Raw genomic sequence first — 14,620 nt, forward strand, 5'->3', positions numbered from 1 at the left:
GCGACCAATTGGGGAGTGAACCATCAGATGGAAGACCTCTCTCTCTCTCTCTCTCTCTCTCTCTCTCTCTCTCTCTGCCTCTCCTCTCTCTGTGTAACTCTGACTTTTAAATAAATACATCTTAAAAATATTTATTTGAAAGGTAGAATTAAGGAGAGGGAGGGAGGGAGGAGGGGAGAGAGCAAGCAGTCGAGCGAGTTTCATCTGCTGGTTCATTCCTCAAATGGCCACAATGGCTGGGACTGGGTCAGGCCAAAGCCAGGAACCTAGAACTCCATCCAGGTCTCCCACATGAGTGCAGGGGCCTAAACACTTGAGCCATCTTCTGCTGCTTTCCCAGGCGCATTAGCAGGGAGCTGGATCAGAAGAGGGGCAGCTGGGACTCAAACTAGCACCCATATGGGATGCCAGTATTGCAGATGGCAACTTAACCTTCTGTGCCACAGCATTGGCCCCAAAATTCTTTGTCCACAGTAATTTTGGAAGATGTGAAGATTAGGAATAAAACAGATATTTTCTTGGTTAAAATGTCTACTTTTTTTTTTTTTTTTTTTTTTTTTTTTTTGACAGGCAGAGTGGACAGTGAGAGAGAGAGAGAGAGAGAGACAGAGAGAAAGGTCTTCCTTTTTGCCATTGGTTCACCCTCCAATGGCTGCCGCGGCTGGTGCGCTGCGGCCGGCACACCAAGCTAATCCGAAGGCAGGAGCCAGGTGCTTCTCCTGGTCTCCCATGGGGTGCAGGGCCCAAGCACTTGGGCCATCCTCCACTGCACTCCCTGGCCACAGCAGAGAACTGGCCTGGAAGAGGGGCAACCGGGACAGAATCCGGAGCCCCGACCGGGACTAGAACCCGGTGTGCCGGAGCCGCTAGGCGGAGGATTAGCCTGTTGAGCTGCGGCGCCGGCCTAAAATGTCTACTTTCAAGACTGTTTCAAACCATCCAGTCTTCTACTTTGATCAAAGAATTGGGTCTTACATAGTCATGTTCAAGTGTGCTCATTAAAACACACTTCACAGGTCAGTGGTGGTGGCCAGGGCTTGAACAGTGACCCTCGAGAACAGAATTTCAGCAGGAGCACTTCCAAACTCCGTTTGGCTTTGACACAGAGGTTGACAGAACCGAGTGCAAAGCTCCACCTCACTCCCACTGCCATCACTGTCCCTGGGTGTGGTTATGCACCCAGCCACCTACCCACTGTAAAGTAAAACACACCCATGCCAGCAGAACTGTTAGGCTTGGGTTGATGGCACCAGTATCCCTGTTCTTTGGAATCAACCTAAGTCCACCGAGAGAAGAAACCTTTTTCTCCCCATGTGCTGTGCAAGTGTAGCCACACCCCATCCGCAGCCAGCAGACACTTCTTCCCAGCAAGCACCTCTGTGGAATGCCACCACCATGCCCTTTGTGCAAGATACATGGTAGAAATGAAGGTGGGGTTTCTTTGAACTTTATCAAGAGTCTGCTTTAGAAACTCTATACACACACATGTATTTATGGGGGGAGTAGAGAGAGAGAGGGATTGAGAATATAGGAGGAGGGAGTTGGAGAGATGGGTGGATAATGGATGGATGGATGGTTGCATAGTGGTTTTGGTGTATAGCCTGTGAACTGAGATTTAGCCAAAATGGCTAACCCTAGGTCTGGCCAAAGCCAGGATCCAGGAGCTTCATCGTGGTCTCCTACGTGGGCAGCAGGGACCCACACACTTGGGCCACCTTCTACTGCTGTTCCCAGGCCATTAGCAGGGAGCTGGATCAGAAATGCAGCAGCTGGGACCCAAACCCCTGCCCATATGGGATGCCAGTGTTGCGGGTGGCAGTTAGAACAGTGATGCTACAATGCTGGCCCAGAACTTAGCATTTTCTAGGGCCTTTAGAGAGAAGGCTGGTGGGCAATGTGGATGTCCTAGGTGATTTTTTCCACAAGCTCAATGGAAAAAGAATCAGCTCTTCTCCCGCTGCATCCCCCAGCATGAGAGGATGCAGCTGTACTCATGAGCAAAATAACAATGTTTCAGTCAATGCCACACCACGTACACAACAAGGTCGGCCTCATAAGATTATCATGGAGCTGAAAATTTTTGCACATGATTATATGATAAGTATATATGATACATAATACTTGATAATAAATGTGTCACTGGTTGATGTGTTTACCGTACTATGTTTTTTAGAATTATGATATTCCTCGTTATAAAAGAAGTTTACAGTCAAATGGTATGTTAGAACACCAGCAGCCTTATATATCTTATGTTTGCCATGTTTTCTGATTGAGACATTTTCTCTTGTGTCTGATTTGATCTCTTTTTGTCTTATTCATCATAAGCAACAAGCTATACCATATGCCATGCAACCTGGGTGTGTAGCGGTCTGTACCATGTTGGTTTGTATAAGTACATTCTATCATGTCCACAGGACAAAGTCACAGAACGGTGAGTTTCTCCGAATGTGGCCCCGTTGGTAAGTGTTAGGCAACGTGTGACTGCGTATCCATGTACTTAACAGAGAGCTTTGATCTTCCCAGGGAAAAAGTCCATGTTCAGAGATCGGTAATTAGAGCAGTGGTTTTCACCGTGTGACTTGCCAGACCAGCAGTATCACTCCATGTGGTAGGCAGGCTGTAAGATGCCCCAAAGGGTCTCAGTGCCTGATGTGCAGTGCTTGTCTGAGCCCCTCTCTTAGAGAGTACACTGGATTTCATGAAAAGATTCTGATGAACAGAGTTTTGTTAGAAGTGATAGCATGTCACTTCCAAGGTTAGGTTCTCAAAAGGCTGTGGCTTCCATTCTGGGTGGGCTCTCATGGACTAAGTGGGAAACCACTTGAGAAGCCGTGAGCCTGGAGACCTCTAAATAGGCTCATGTATCCAGGAACCGATTGCTCCAGCCAACAGCCGGCAGGAGCTGGAGGCCAGCCAGGGCTAAGCCACTCATGAGAGTGGGTTTGGAAGCAGGGTATCACCCCAGTGAAGCCTTTAGATGACAGCAACCCTGTGGAGCCCCAGAACCACAGACACCTAGTCCGATCAGCCTGGTTACGCAGCAATAGGTGACTGCTACTCCTGCACCAAGAAGCAGTGAGTCTGAAGACTGAAATACAGAACAACACAATCTGGACAACAGAGAGAAAATAGAGTAGGAAAGAGTGAACATAGCTTCAGGGACCTGTGAGACTACGAAGAAATAAGACCCTAGGCAACTGGAGTCCAAAAAGGAGAGAAGAATCTGTGCATTGCAAAAGGATGCAATTATTCAAAACAGTAGTGGCTAAACCTAATTCCACCAGAGACATAAACCCACAGCTTTAATTGCACAAAGCCCACGTAATATAAATGCAAGGAAATCTACAAGAAGCAACATCATAAAGTTCTGAAATCGAAAGACAAAGAAAAAAATTTTAAAACAGTGTGAGGGAAATTTTCCTTATGAGGGAAAAATGTTTTAGGTGACACCAGATATGTGGAGGCCAAAGGAAGTTACAAATATCTTTAAAATGTCATTTTCAGGAAAAGAGCTGTTAGCTGAGAACCCTCTTCTATCCAGTGAAAAAATTTTCCAGTAATGAAGGGGAAATCAAGATGTTTTCAGAGAAAGGAAAAGTGAGAGAAGTTATTTCCAGAAGCTCCACCTTTCAATGGCTAAAGGAATTTTTTGAGTTAATTTTTAAATAAAGTGTGAGATTTGTCAGGTTTTTTTTGGTCTCTGGATGTCCAGTATTCTTTGTGGAAAAGACTGTCATTTCTCCATTGAATTGCATTTGCACCTAAAAATCAGTTGGGTATATTTGTGTGGGTCTATTTGGGGGTTCTTTTCCCATCAGTCTGTGTGAATATCCCTTCCCAGTACCTCGCTGTCTTGATTACTTCATGTAGTAAGCAGTAATTAATCCAGGTAGAGTGATTCCTCCCACTTTCTCAAATTCGTTTTCACTCTTCTAGAACCTGTGCCTCTCCATATAAACATTAAACTACAAATTTTTAATGAAAAATATTCATGACAGATCCTCCCCCCATTACCTTTACAAATCTATGATTAAAATCAATACCTTGAATCCTTGCAATTCAAATCAGAAAAGCTAAGGGTAGAAGACAGGAAATCCATGCAGCATTCATTCACAAAATTGATGCTGTACCTGACAGCATCCTAAGAGATCACCTAACCCAGCCATTCCAGATAAGGGACAGAATCTCAGTGTGGTCTTATGCCCAGACTCTCAGGGCCAGGAAATGTTAGAGCGTGGATTAAAACACTCACAGGTGGTCTAGATTTCTAGTCCCCACCCCCACCCCCATCCCTGTCTCTCAGCTGCAATTATTTCTATACTCCTTCTTGATCTTGGTTTCTTTCTTAAACTCCCTTAGCTCGGAGCACAAATCCATGTGATGCCAGATCTCACTTCCCCTGGAACAAAACTGAAGCCTGAAATTCTAGAAGAAAGAAACCTCTGTGTGCAAACAGCTCCTTTCATATCCTAAGGACTACCTCCTATTTCTCCCTGTCGTCAGACACACATCACTGTGCTGTGACCAGACAGGTCTAAGGTAAGCCTATGTAGGGTTACATTCAATGGCAATATGTAGATGAGGGAGAGAAGTCCTATCAGGAATGCATCTAGGGGTTCATGCATAAGTAAGATGGTTGGCCAGAGGTGCCTGGCGTGCTTCCTCCACAACAGAGAGCCAGAACAAGGGATAAAGGGCAGTCGCTGATTCACTCGAGTGTTTGACGTTTGAGACTAGGGTGCCAAGTGGGGAAGTGGCAGAGACATTGCAGAGCATGGAGATACATAATGGCCTTATGGAGAAAAGAACTAAGCCCAGCATCTCCTGTCTTGTATCTCAATCAAGATCAACCCTGAACCAACAGAGACTTCACTTACAGAGAAAAGGGGAGCAGGAGGCACTAGGTTGTTCTCAGTCCTCCCACATACACCTGCAGCGTCTGATGCTGGAGGAGCCTGTGTCTTGTCCTGTTTGGCCTTGAGTTGGCAGGTTGCCACACGGCTGCATTGCCCCAGAGAAACAGTCTAACCCACAAGGCACACTCCCCCATCCTGCTGCACAGCATCACATTGATCACATTGAGATCGTGTCCACCCTGGGTCCTGTGAAGCAGCCAAGCAGATGCTGTCAGCAGCCCCAAGGAAGCATCTGAGATGCCCATTCCAAGTGACTCAGGCTGCAGAAGCCCTAGGAAACAACTGGCAGTCCTGTCCTCCCTCCACTGTCTGAAGAAGCCAGGTGTGTCTCAGTTTGTCGTGCAGTCCCACAACCCCTGCAGCCTAGCCCATTGAGACACTCACTGACATCATCAACATTGATAACAGCTGCAACAGCTATACAGACACCACACTAAAGTGCCCACCTGGAAGGAAAGCTGGTGCAGCACATCCAACCAACACCCCAGGACACATCACCAGTCTTTGCTGTGAAAGCCACCCTATACAACTGGTAAAAGGCCACTGACCCACAAGATGTGCAAATGCCAATGTAGGTACATAAGAAGCATGAAAAATCGAGGTAACATGATACTTCAATGGAAACCAGCCACCCCCTAGCAGCAGACCTCATAGAAAAGGAAATTAGTGCATTGTCAGAAAGAGTTCAACATGATTTTAAGGAAACTGTATGAGATCTAAAGAATACAGATGGGGCCAGCACTGAGGCATAGCGGGTAAAGCACCCGTATACAGTGCTGGCATCCCACATGGGCACTGGTTCGAGTCCTAGCTGCTCCTATTCTGATACAGCTCTCTGATATGGCCTGGGAAAGCAGTAGAAAATGGTCCATGTCCTTGGGCCCCTGGACCCATGTGGGAGACCTGGAATAAGCTCCTGGCTCCTGGCTCCTGGCTTCGGATTGGCGCAGCTCTGGCCGTTATGGCCATTTGGGGAGTTAACCATTGAATGGAAGTCTCTCTCTCTCTCTCTCCCTCCCTCCCTCCCTCCTTCTCTCTGTGTAACTCTGACTTTCAAGTAAATAAATAAATCTTTTTTTCAAAACAGAATACAGTAAAATTAGGAATATAATAAAATGAATGACAAATTTGGCAAAGAAGTAGAGACCATTAAGAAAGAACTAAACAGAAATCTTGTAGCTAAAGAACTCAATAAGTGCAATTTTAGAATACAACAGTGAGCCCAAGTGCTTGGCCCCTGCCACCCACGTGGTAGACCTGGATGAGCCCTGCCATATTGTTTTTAACACGACCAACATCACTATGATACCAAAAACAAAGTCACAACACAAAAAAGAAAACTGCAGACCAATATCCTTGATGAACATAGATGCAAAAATTCTCACCAAGATATTAGCAAACAGTCCAATAAAACCATATCTCATGGAGCACAGTGGGTTAAGGCACCCCTAGTAACACCTGCCTCCCATATTGGAGTACTAGCATCAGACCCAGCTACTCTACTTCCAATCCAGCTCCCTATTAATGCACCTGGGATGCAGCAGATGGTGGCTCAAGTGCTTAAATCCTCATCACCCATGTGGGAGACCCAGATGGAGTTCTGGCTCCTGGCTCCTGGCTCCTGGCTTTGGCTGGGTCCAGCCCTAACTGCTGTAGCTATTTGGTGTGTGGATGGAAAATCTCTCTCTCTCTCTCTATGTCCCTTCCTCCCTCTCTGTCACTCTGCCTTTCAAATAACTAAGTAAATGAATCTCTTAAAAATATTACATATCATGATCAAGTAGGATTTATCCCAGAGATGCAAGGATGGTTCAACATACAAAAGTGGTAGCATTTTTATTACCAATAACTAGTGTATTGAAAAAGAAATAAAGAAAGAAAGAAATTCAATTTACAATAGCTAACAAAAAATAAAATATATAGGATAAATTTAGCCAAAGAAATGGAAGAACTCTACAATAAAAATTAGAAAACACTGATGAAAGAAATCTTAGCAGACATACACACAAAAAATAGGAAAGATATTCCATGTTCATGAATTGGAAGAATTAATATTGTTAAAATGTTCGTACCTCCCAAAGCAATCTACAGAGTCAGTGCAATCCTTATCAGAATACCAATGACATTGTTAACAGAATTAGAGGCACAGTCATTTTTAAAATTCAATGAAACAACAAAAGACCTAGAATAAACAAAATGGTCCTGAGCAAAATAAAATACACCTGGAGGCATCACAATACCTGACTTCATACTAGCACACTATAGTAATTAAAACAGCATGGTGGGGCCAGTGCTGTGGCATAGCCAGTAAAACCACCACCTGCAGTGCTGGCATCCCATATGGGCGCTGGTTCTAGTCCTGTCTGCTCCACTTCCCATCCAGCGCTCTGCTGTGGCCTGGGAAAGCAGTAGAAGATGGCCCAAGTCCTTGGGCCCCTGCACTCGCTTGGGAGACCCGGAAGAAGCTCCTGGCTTTGGATTGGCCCAGCTCTGGCCGTTGTGGCCAGTTGGGGAGTGAACCAGCTGATGGAAGGCCTCTCTCTCTCTCTCTCTGGTTCTTCTTCTCTCTCTCTGTGTAACTCTGACTTTCAAATAAATAATCTTTTTTTTTTAAAGTCAGTAAAAAACACTTCCAAACATTAATGTAGTGCCAGCATTATGGTGCAGATGATTAAATTGCCACTTTCCATGCTACCATGCCATATTAGAGTGAAAGTTTAAGTCCCAGCTACTCTACTTCCAATCCAGTCATTGCTAATGCACCTGTGAAAGCAGATGATGGCCCAAGTGCTTGGGCCCCTGCCACCTATATGGGAGACCCAGATGGAATTCCAGGCTCCTGGCTTTGGCCTGGCCTCCTCCTGGCCATTGTAGCCATTTGGGGAGTGAACCACTGGATGGGAAATATCTCTGTGTCTCTCTACCACTCTGTCACTCTGCCTTTTAAATAAATAAATGTTTAAAAAAAGACAATGATATAAACAGTTATTTTTTTGATAATACCCAAAAGGGTGGACAATAAAAGCAAAACTAGACAAATGAGATTGTATCAAACTAAGAATTTCTGCATAGCAAAGGAAACAATTCGTTGAGTGGAGACAACTGCTGGACTGGGAGAAAAGGTGTGCAAGCTCGTTATCTGATGAAATACTAAAATCCAGAATGTTTGAGGAACTCAAAAAGCCTCAACAACGAAAACCAGTCAGTCTAGTTAAGAAAAGGGTTGGGGTCAGTGTTGTGGAATAATTGGTTAAGCTGCCACTTGCAACACCAGCATCTAATATGGGCACCTGTTCAAGCCCTGGCCGCTCTACTTCTGATCCAGCTCCCTGCTAATGTGCCTGGGAAAGCAGTGGAGGATGGCCCAAATCTTTGGGCCTCTGCATCCACATGGGAGACCTGGGTGAAGATCCTGGCTTTGGCCTGACCCAGCACTGGCTGTTGTGTCCATTTGGGGAGTGAACCAGTGGATGGAAGATCTCTCTCTCTCTCTCTCTCTCCCCCCCCCACTCCCCCTTTCTAATAAACAAACTAAATCTTAAGAGAAATGGGTAAAGGATCTGAACAGACATTTCTCAAAAGAAGAAATAAAAATGGCCAACAAGCCAACAGATACATGAAGAAATACTCAGTATTACTGTACACCAGGGAACTCTCACCCCAGTTAGAATGGCTATTATAAAAAAAGACAAAAACAACAAATGCAGGTAAAGATGAGGTGAAAGGGAAACTCGAACACATTGTTGGCAGGAATGTAAATCAGTACAGACAGTACGGAGCAGAGTATGAAGATTCCTTACAAAATTATAATGGAGCTATCCTATGATCTAGCAATCCCACTGCGGGTATATATCCAGAAGATATGAAATCATTGCATCAGGAAGATCCGCACACTTCCATGCTGCAGCATTCTTCACAATAGCCAAGACGTCCAGGCCGGCGCCGCGGCTCACTAGGCTAATCCTCTGCCTTGCGGCGCCGGCACACCGGGTTCTAGTCCCGGTCGGGGCGCCGGATTCTGTTCCGGTTGCCCTCTTCCAGGCCAGCTCTCTGCTGTGGCCAGGGAGTGTAGTGGAGGATGGCCCAGGTGCTTGGGCCCTGCACCCCATGGGAGACCAGGAAAAGCACCTGGCTCCTGGCTCCTGCCATCGGATCAGCGCGGTGCGCCGGCTGCAGCACGCCGGCCGCGGCAGCCATTGGAGGGTGAACCAACAGCAAAGGAAGACCTTTCTCTCTGTCTCTCTCACTGTCCACTCTGCCTGTCAAAAAAGAAAAAAAAAAAAAGAAAGAAAAATAGCCAAGACATCCATCATCAGATGAATGGATAAAAGAAAATGTGGTATATACACCATGGAGTATCATTCAGCTATAAAAAGGAATGGAATCCTGTCGTTTGAAAAAAAAAATGGATGGAAGTGGATGTTAAGTGAAATAAGCCAGACACAGAAAGACAGATACTCATATGTGGGAAACAAAAACTCAATCTGAATGTAGAATAGTGATTATGAGAGGCTGGAAGGGGTGAGGGGCAGGGAGGGAGATTGTGCAACAGGGTTAGATAGTAGGGGTAAGTTCCTGTTGTTAGGCAGCCACAGTGAGGTGACTGTGGTTCATAGTACCCCCCCTCCTTTTTTTAAAGATTTATTTGAAAGAGTTATGCAGAGAGAGGAGAGGCAGAGAGAGAGAGAGAGAGAGAGAGGTCTTCCATCCAATGGTTCACACCAAGTTGGCCACAACGGCCAGAGCTGTGCCGATCCAGAGCCAGGAGCCAGGGGCCTCTTTCAGGTCTCCCATGCGGGTGCAGGAGCCCAAGGACTTGGGCCATCTTCTACTGCTTTCCCAGGCCGTAGCAGAGAGATAGATCGAAAGTGGAGCAACCAAGTCTTGAATCGGTGCCCATATGCGATGCCGGCGCTTTAGGCCAGGGCGTTAACCTGCTGTACCACAGCGCCGGCCCCCACAGTACCTTTTTTTATATTTTATGAGCAAACAGAAGAGTCTCCAGTCTCATAAATCTGATCATTACACATTGTATACCTGTATTGAAATATCACACTGTACCCCATAAATATGTACAATTACTGTTACTAGAAAAATATTTAAAGGTCATGGACAATGGGTTATCATGAAAAAAAGTATGCATGGACTTCAAAAATTTTTGCACCAAAAATATATTTTAATTACACTTTCCGTGAACCTTTTCATGTACCTTTGTAAATCCACCTACTTATAGACGTCAGGTTTTCAACAAAGGCAGCTAGGTCACGCATTAGAAAATGGAAAGTCTCCTCAGTAAGTGATGCTGAGAACTCTGGATATGTTTATGCAGAAGGAAGAAACTAGGTCCCTGTTTCTCACCACATACAAACCTTAACTCAGACTGGATAAAGACTTAGGTGTAAGAACAGAAACTCTGAAACTACTTGGAAAAGAGTTGAGTAAATGCTTCAGGACAAAAGTCTGGGTGAAGGTTTTTGATTTTTTTTGTTTGTTTGTTTTTGTTTTTGTTTTTTGACAGGCAGAGTGGACAATGAGAGAGAGACAGAGAGAAAGGTCTTCCTTTGCCGTTGGTTCACCCTCCAATGGCCGCCGCTGCAGCCGGCGCACCGCGCTGATCCGATGGCAGGAGCCAGGATCCAGGTGCTTTTCCTGGTCTCCCATGGGGTGCAGGGCCCAAGCACCTGGGCCATCCTCCACTGCACTCCCTGGCCATAGCAGAGAGCTGGCCTGGAAGAGGGGCAACCGGGACAGAATCCGGCGCCCCGACCGGGACTAGAACCCGGTGTGCCGGCGCCGCAAGGTGGAGGATTAGCCTATTGAGCCACGGCGCCGGCCTTGATTTTTTTTTTAAACAATCCCAAAGCACAGTCAGTAAAAGCAAAATTTGGCAAAATGATTACAATGAATTTAAGTGCTTGTGTACAGCCAAGAAAACAGCCAGCAGAGTAACCAGACTCTCTACGGAATGGCAGCAAATATTTGCAAATTATTTACCTGGCAAGAGATTTATTTTCATAATATACAAGGAAGTCAAACAGCTCAACAGGAAAATAGCAACTAATTTGATGAAAAATGACCTGAATAGACATTTTTTCAAAAAGGATATATCAGTGGCCAAAAAGTATATGAAAAAAGTGTTAAGCCTCAGTAATAATAATTAAAGAAATATGAATTAAAACCATAATGAGATATTGTCTCACCCTGGTTTGAATGGGCAGTATCAAAAAGAGAACAGGTGCAGTGAGAATGCAGAGAAAGGGGATCGCTCCTGCAATGTTGGTGGGAATGTAAATTACAGCAGCTGTGATGGAAATCAGCAAGGAAGGGCCTTGAAGACCCAGAGACAGAACTGCCTTATGATGCAGCCATCCCACAACTGGGTATATATGCAAAGGACTTGAAATCTGCGTGCTGTGGAGATGTCTGCCCTAGCATGTTTATTGCAGCACCATTCATAATAGCCAAGATACAGAATCACAAGGATGCCCGTTGACAGCTGCAAGGATAAAAAGGATAAACCTCTCTCTCTCTCTCTCTCTCTCTCTCTCACACACACACACACACACACACACACACACTGGAATATTCAGCCATGAAAGAATGAAATTCTGTCATTTGTAGCAACATGGATGAGCTTTTCGTGCATGGAAAGACAAATAATGCATGTTCTCATTACACGTGGAAGCTGAGAAGGTGCTCTCTCAGGCACAGGGAATGGAATAGTGGCTGGCAGAGCCTGTTAAGGGTGGGGCAGGGATGGATGGAGAGAGGATGGTTGATGGGTCCTGGGTGGTGCTGACTTGGAGGAGTAACTTCTGGTGTTCTATGAGCCAGTAGGGTAATTACGTTTGGGAACAATTAATTCAATACTTCAAAGTAGCTACTGGGGAGGAGTTTGTTGTGTTCCCCACATGAAGAAATAATTGTCAGAAGTGACACATAATGCCAGTTCACTCATCTGATCACGTTACATACATGGACTGAAATGTCACACTGTAACCCATAAATATGTGCATTCACTATGTGTGAATTAAAATTAAATATTTGAACAGAAAAGAGTGGGTTTACAGTGTGAGACCTCCATGGGGATGGCTGTGCTGAGGAAGTCCTCCCACTTACTGCACTGCTGGGCTGGGTCTTAGCACATTTTTCACTTTACAGGAATATCATCACTCCAGACTTAGGCCTTATGTCAGACCCCAAATCCATGCCCAGGGAGCCCCCACTCAGGCCCTTTAACTGTATCTTATGTTTTGATTTTAAAGGTCTGTGTTCAGATTTTCACAGTTGTCAGTGTCTGAGATGATCTCATTTATTTTGCTCACCTTAGCCCTACCCCCCCCCCTTTTTGAAGATTTATTTATTTATTTGAGACATAGAGTTACAGAGAGAGGGAAAGACGGAGAGAAAAGTCTTCCACCTGCTGGTTCACTCCCCACATGGCCGCAACAGCCAGAGCTGGGCCAATCCAAAGCCAGGAGCCAGGAGCTTTCTCCAGTTCTCCCACATGGATGCAGGGGCCCAAGCTTTTGGGCCATCCTCCACTGCTTACCTAGGCCATAGCAGAGAGCTGGATCAGAAGAGGAGCAGCCAGGACATGAACCAGTGCCTGAATGGGATGCTGGCACCACAGGTGGAGGCTTAGCCCACTAAGCCACAGTGCCAGTCCTCCCTACCCCTGTCTTGAGAACGGCTGTCTTTCTGTGTCACTCAATATTGTATCCATGGCACCTAGAATATTGCCCGGCCCCTAGCTGGCGTTCAGTAAACATTTGTGACCTGGAAGAAAAGCGAGGTGAGAATGTGAGCAATGAGACAGCCACACGCCTGTGCAGCCCAGTGAATTCTGACCGTGTGTTGGCATAAGGATGAATACACACGGGGCTGGCGCTGGGGCACAGTGGGTTAACACCCTGGCCTACAGTGCCGGTATCCCATATGGGCGCCGGTTCAAGACCCGGCTGCTCCACTTCCAGTCCAGCTCTCTACTATGGCCTGGGAAAGCAGTAGAAGATGGCTCAAGTCCTTGGGCCCCTGCACCCGTGTGGGAGATCCGGAGGAAGCTCCTGGCTCCTGGCTTCAGACCAGCGCAGCTCCGGCCGTTGCAGCCAATTGAGGAGTGAACTATTAGATGGAAGACCTCGCTCTCTCTGCCTCTCCTTCTCTCTGTGTGTAACTCTGACTTTCAAGTAAGTAAATAAATCTTTAAAAAAAAAAAAAGGACGGACACACAGCCCACGGGAATGCAGAGCCAGCTTTAGGTCCCTGCCAGACCGGGAAAGAATTTTTCAACGGCAACTTAGGGAATTATCTTTGTCACCCCAGGGCAGGAAAAGAGGAAAACGCTTGGCAACATGAAAATTGAAGACTTCTGTTTATCAGAAGATTTAGGAATGAAGGGGGAAGGTAATGATATTTATGGCACATTTAACCAACAATGGGACTGTATCCAAAGTCAGCAAGAAAAACATAACCCCACAGACACATGGACAAGCGGCCAGGACAGGCAGACACATCCCACAAGCTGGCACCCTCAGTGTCAGTGAGCATGTCAGGCAGTGCCCAGCCTTGGTGGACATCAGGGCGGTGCAAATGAAGACCACAGTGAAATACCTCTTCAGACCTAGCAGATGAAAGAGACAGGCTTCACCAGGTGCTAGCGAGTATGTGGGTCAAGGGAAACACCCCATAGGAGACAGTAAACTGCTTCAGGCACTGTTGAGAAATAACTTGACACCACCTAGTAGAACTGAGGCTGTGCCTCCCTCTGCGGGCATAGCAAGTCCACTCCTGGGGATGACCCCAACAGAAAGGCAGGTGCATGTGCATGAATGCGTATGCAGCGCCGTCCACAGCAGTTCCCACATCCATTGACAGCCACTGAGAAATGCAGGTGTGACAGTGATTCTGAGCAACCCCGCACGGTGGTGAAAATGAAAGGACTTCAGACACAGCACAGCATGAGTCTTACTACATAGAGCCAGGGAAGGCAGCTAGGAAAGCCAGTGACTGAGGTTTAAGGGACTGTATAAGGTTTCACTGGATGAGGCTCAAAATCAAAAAAAGGCCACCACACTTAACACTGGGGTTCTACAATGAGGTGGTAACATCACAATGAGAGGAGAGTGAGTATCATGAAATCTTACATAATGAGTACAGCCTGAGGGGAGGAAAGGCAGGAAGGGGAAGGTGGGTGGGTGGGTTTTTGTTGTACTTCTTCTTTTTAGATTTATTTAGTTTATTTGAAAGGCAGAGTTACAGAAAGAGGAAGAAACAGAGATGTAGGTCTTTTTTAAAAGATTTATTTGAAAGGCAGGTGATGGGGGAGGGAGAGACAGAGAGAGACACACAGAAATAGAGATCTTCCATCTGCTGGTTCACTCCCCAAATGGCTGGGGCTGGGGTATGCTGAAGCCAGGAGCCAGGAACTCCATCTGGGTCACCCACATGAGTGGCAGGGGCCCCAGTACTTGGGCCATCTTCTGCTTCTTATTCAGGTACAATAGCAGGGAGCTGCTTTGTAAGCAGAGCAGCTGGGACTTGAACTGGCTTTCTATATACACTTCCTGGCATCGCAAGCTGTGCCACAACACCGTCCTCTTGTATTTCTTGACCTGGTTGCAGGTTACTCTGTTTTTATAAATCTATGTATTACACTTTCATGACTTTCTCCCCCCCCCCCCAACTTGAAGGCTTGAAATAAA

General features: G+C 46.1%; 1 protein-coding gene across 1 annotated transcript in view; it reads right to left on the reverse strand.

Annotated features, from left to right (window-relative positions):
* Positions 1-14,620, reverse strand: part of ARHGEF4 (Rho guanine nucleotide exchange factor 4) — a 214,391-nt gene that overhangs the window by 90,443 nt on the left and 109,328 nt on the right. The gene's annotated exons all lie outside the window — the stretch shown is intronic.

This window comes from Oryctolagus cuniculus, chromosome 3, assembly GCF_964237555.1.
Source record: "Oryctolagus cuniculus chromosome 3, mOryCun1.1, whole genome shotgun sequence".
NCBI lineage: Eukaryota > Metazoa > Chordata > Mammalia > Lagomorpha > Leporidae > Oryctolagus > Oryctolagus cuniculus.